Source organism: Cryptotermes secundus, unplaced genomic scaffold (genome assembly GCF_002891405.2).
Source record: "Cryptotermes secundus unplaced genomic scaffold, Csec_1.0 scaffold5143, whole genome shotgun sequence".
Classification (NCBI taxonomy): Eukaryota; Metazoa; Arthropoda; class Insecta; order Blattodea; family Kalotermitidae; genus Cryptotermes; species Cryptotermes secundus.
This window is the reverse complement of record NW_019724714.1, coordinates 9,364-14,803: the sequence shown is the minus strand read 5'-3', so window position 1 is coordinate 14,803 and position 5,440 is coordinate 9,364.

Genomic DNA, 5,440 nt, shown 5'->3' with positions numbered 1-5,440 from the left:
CGTTGGATGCCTCTGCGATTTGAGCATACAGCGTTAAGTTTAGGGTTACTTGAATAGGATGTGACACTACTGTTCGTCATGTGCCCCCGTTTAAATTTGCATTTTCTACCGGCAGTAGTCTACCAACACCAGATGGCACAGCTTTATCTTGACGTGCTGTTCTTGGCTGTATCTTATGAAAATTGAAATGGACTCTTGCGTATAACATAAAAATGTTCTAACATGGGGGTCCATTGGGAATGCAGCAGGAGACATCCCTAAGTTTAGAGCGATTCAAAGACGGCTATCGAGAACTCCCGAAATGGGGTAGCTTTCCAGACGTTCCAGACTTTGTATTCGGCCAACGTGTGGAGGAGTTAATTAGGAAGCTGTCTAATGAAAGCCTCGAAAATGTGGGAAATTTCAGTTCTATTATCGTATTTTGATGAAATTCCGACAGTTGATTCAAGCAGGAGGCGAAGCATTGTATATGAGTTCAACAAATACGTTAATTTTCTTTGGAATTAACGGGAACATCGCCAGAGGATCTTCCTCGTCCCAAGGCAGTGGATGGAATCTATTGCTGAATCTACTTTTAAAAATGTGGAAGAAACTGAGTTTAAATCTTAATGAAACATGTCACTGTTATTAACTAAACAACATCGTTATCCGGTATTATTCTCTCAAGACTAACTTTATATGTAGAGGAAATTATTGGGGATCAATAGTGTAGATTTCTACGCAATGGATCAGATACTGTTTAAACATTTTGAATAATCAAATGATAGATTACAGATGCTAATACGATGAGACAATACGTAATCAAACCATACACTGGACGAAGCCCATGTATAAGTTGGAGGGAAGCACGGTACAACGTCTCATTAAATCTGATAACATTAGTTAGTCTAATTAAAATAAGTTTAAATAAGATACACAGTAAAATCGATATAGGTTACTACCACTCTTAAGGTCTCTGGATCGGAATCCTGACATGAGATTCCAAATAAGCTACCTCGACCCCTCCACAAACCCCCAAAATGTTCAGTACAGGACGCATAATACAACATAGGAAGGTAAACTCCCATTCAGTGACTTTTCGGCTGTTTTGGAAGAACAGAAAATAATTAGTAATCCAGTCTCTTAAAAACAAATTTTTAAACTTCAGCTAGTTAACGTCTATACTCGACTCTTTGCGAGGCATTCACTAGAATTAGATGTGCCACTTCCCCAGGTAGTAAACATGCATAGTCAGAGTTCAGTGTCTGATACTTTTTTACAAGCGCAAGTGAGTTCTACAGGCTACATATCTACGTACGCACACGTGCAAGTCATTCCGGTATAGAAAGTTACTTCACCACACAATTGTTCTAACAATGACATTTGACAGACTCGATTTTCAAGTTCAGTTTAAATTCTGTTAAATATACTGTGATCGGCCAGCTTACGAATTATATTCCAATTCCAATCATATGGTTTGTTTGAATAATCCCAGTGCTAGATACATTTTTATTTTTTTCGAAGAATTTTTAATTATGCCACTGAAGATAGAAAACCATGAAGGTGTGAAGGTGAGGTGGGTGTAAGGTAAGCAATTATTGGATACATTTCCTATTCCAAATATTAAATAAGGAGATGCGATGTCATCGTTGCTTTTCAAGTTTGTTTTGAAAAAAAATGTGTTTGAAAAGAAGAAAACAGAGAGAGCAAAGTATGTGTTTATATCGCGTCAGTATGATGCAGGGTAACATCATAAAATAATATAAAGATTGCTAATAAATACTTCGAAAATTGGCAAAGTTAAAATACTTTGACACGATCTTCATATTATGCAACTTGTGTATGTGATATTAAAGTGCTTTTACCGTCACACAACAACGTGCGTTTGACTACTGTATAATGAAATGATTGAACTCAAGTGAAAACAACAGTTCCCTTTTCTTTGATCATCATTGAGATATATTGGGTTTTCGGACTTTAACCATCGTCCTGTTTCTTTTCGCCAATGGCGAAACAGGCAGACCTCTGGCCTTGCGGCTCCGGGAACATAGGCATAACCTCAAAGAAGGTCTTCTAGAAAAATCTAAACTGGCTCAATATTCCTATGAAGAGAGACATAGAGTAGTTTGGGATGAAGGTAAGATTTTGGATATTGAAAGCCACACCAGTTATAGGAAATACAAGGAAGCGGCCCATATGGCATGCTCGACCAACCCAATTAGCCAACCCAGTTTGGACTTTTCTCCCATTTGGATCCCCATTATGAGCAATGAAGTCACCAATTCACATAGAAGATCTGTATGACGTGATATATGTTTTTTATTGATTTCTATTAGGTTCTAAATTAGATAGACGTGATTTACTCCTTTGTTGACGCTAGTTAGACACTATTGGTTTTTTACTAGTTCTCCTTTCTATTCCATTCCGGGAGGCCATGGACCTGGTTATTAGTTTGGTTTCGTGACATAAATTTCTACGGATCTATCTATCCTGGTCCCATGCTGTACGTGTTTGGAACAATTTGTTATGTATATATTTCTTAGTAGCTCTCATTGACTTAGCCTGGTTTCAGGTATTTATAACCTTTGTGTTTTGTAACGTTGGTTGTCCAGTGATTGAGACTAGCTCTTTCTAAGGCTTCTAAGGGATCCAACAGAATAGGTGTTTTACCTCACCTGAGGACGGAAACACATCTAGTTTCCGAAACGTTGTGTTTTTTCTTAGTTATCTTAAAAACTAGAACGATGGATAGAGTCCCAAAACCTAATATCCCTGTGTCATAATGATGTTTTTGTTCTGTTCAGAAGCAGTTCGTTCTTATCGGCCAATTCTGTGACATTGTTGAAGGCTGTCTGGAGGCTTTATACTGATTTTGCTACGAGCACCATGTCTTCCGCGTATGCGTAAAACTTGACAGTTTTCTTATTCAGTATTACATTTGTAATGTCCGCAGTGGCTATTATAAACAGCAGCGGGCTGAGGGGGTCTCCTTCGAGTACCCCGTTCGTCTGCTGTAAAGGTTGTGATTTGGCTATAGTGTCGTCAATTTGGATGGAATTTTTTCCCAGTATATTTCTGAGATGTTTTGTGGTGTAGTTCTTGCCAATTCTCTCCTCCAGCTTCTCGATGAGCATGATTCTGTTGATAAGGTCAAACGCTTTTGTATAATCTATAAAAATTGCATGCAGTTTGCTTCTTTGGTGTCTTAGCGCCTCTTCGATGTCTCTTTTCGGACAGCTTGCTGCTTGCCGAGTCGATCTTCCTCTTCGGAAACCGAATTGTTCATCTGGTAGTGTGTTCTCAGTCATCATGTAAAGTCTATTCGTTAGGATGGACGACAGGAGCTTGAAAGCAATGCATTCCAGTGCTATTCCCCTACATGCTATTGTGTCACTGACTTCGCCTTTTCCTTCGTATAGGACTTTCACAGTGGCTAGCCGCCAAGCGGCCGGTATCTTCCCCTGTTTCAGGCACTCGTTGAACAGATTAGTCCACACTCCTTCCAGATTTTGGGTGGTATCTTTCAAATGCTCGTTGTATATTTGGTCTGGGCCGCACGCCTTTTCCACTTCTTCTATTGTAAGGAGTTCCTGATTTATATCTGGGCAGGGTTCCAGGTCTGTTTCATTTGGTCGTGCTTCTCTCGCCTGTAGGACTCCTTTGAAGTGCGTTTCCCACTTCTGCATCGGGCTGTCTCTTGGGAAGTGTGGCTGTCTTGGAGTGAGAGCTTTGTATGGTTGTTGTTCTGCTTCTTCTATTAGTTGAATTTCCTTTTTTGTTTGGAAAGCGTATTTTGCTTTCCTTATTATGCATTTATACTGCTTTCGTGCTTTTAAATATTGCCGTAAATGTGTCTCAGATTGGTTTTTAAGGGCCGCATGTAGTACAACAAATGCTGTTCTTCTTGCTCTATAGCAGTCTCTATTAAACCATTTTTTGCCCTTCGAGAGTGAAGAGTATTCCGTACTATTGCAGATTTTATGGTGTCTAGGAGGATGGTTTGTGCTTCGTCAATGTTACCTTCCTCGATTGCGTCTGTCACTATGCAACTGTCTTTCTGGTTTAGGGGTTCGGGTCTGTTTTCCTTATTCGTTTTCTTATCTCCGGTTCGGACTTTGTGAGCTTGTTTTGGACGTATATTTTAGTGTCGACGGGCAGATGTTTTCTCGCAACTATGTTGGACAGGACCCTTTGTGATATTGGGGTCCTATTACTGGAGACTAAATAGATTGTGCTGCTTCCTCTGAAACCAACGTATGTCTCTTGTGTCTTTTCGTTGGTTACAATGAGGCCCTCTCTTGCAATAACTTCTGTAACAATATTTGATTTATGATCCGTTGTGTTATTCTACAGTTAAAATCGCCCGCCATTGGTATTGGCTCTCTGTTTGAAATCGTACTTAGGGTATCCATTACTTCAGCAATAATCTTCTTTCCCCCGAAATCTGGCTGAAAATAAGCGTCTATTAATGTGCATAGTTTTGTTTTTATTGTCATGATGGTGTATGTTCTTTATAATATATTGAATGTCGATAGCCTGGGTTTCATGAGACTTCTGATTCCGCCTTTTGGTCTTCCTTTTTCTCCCTTCTTCGCGAAGGAGTGTACTGCATAGAAGTTACTGGTGCTCTCAGGGGTGGCCCGCGTATAGGCACTGTGGAACTGCAGCATCCCCAATTTCCACTTGATATTATCGATAACATTTATATAATGAGTCCTCTTTTCTTTAATTCTTTCTTTATACTTGTACAATACAATATATAATCCTTAAGCTTGATGTCAGTAGCCAAATCTTTCTATGGAACTGTGCGTTTCACAGTTCCAGCGGCGAGGTGTTTGTTGACTGTGCGCATGCGCACGTAGGAAGCTACTCGCGAGGCTGCAAGGGAGAGTGCAGTGCCGACCGGTGCCGACCCTGGCGTTCTCTGCTGATGGAAAGTAGTTTTTTTTTACTCCGCCTCTGTTGTGCTTAAAAACCGTGTACCATATTCTTGAATATGAGTTAATTGTAGAATTAGATTATTATCCTGTTTCCAGCTATTCTATTTGATTATTTTTTTTCGGTTCTTTTATTTAACAGAAAACTTTAACCATGGCCTTGCATCCCCAAGAAATAAGTTCTGTGACTGTAAGTGAACTTCAACAGCTTAAGTTTTCACAACTGTCTCTCCATGAGAAGTTGCAGTTAAGAAAAGAGGTCGTTCAACACCCGATATTCTAATATCTCAGCCATGCATAAGCAAGAGAAAGAGATATATTCGTAGCTTTAATTCTAAATGGTACAAATGGAAAATTTGGCTTTACGGCTGTGAAGTAAAAAATGCACTGTTTTTCTTCCAGTGTTTGCTGTTTGGGGGTGATGTAACGTGGACAAAAGATGGTTTTAGAAATATAAACAAAACGAAAAAAAAAAACTGAAAAGAATGAGATGTCGTATACCACAATGTCGGGCGACAGAGTGG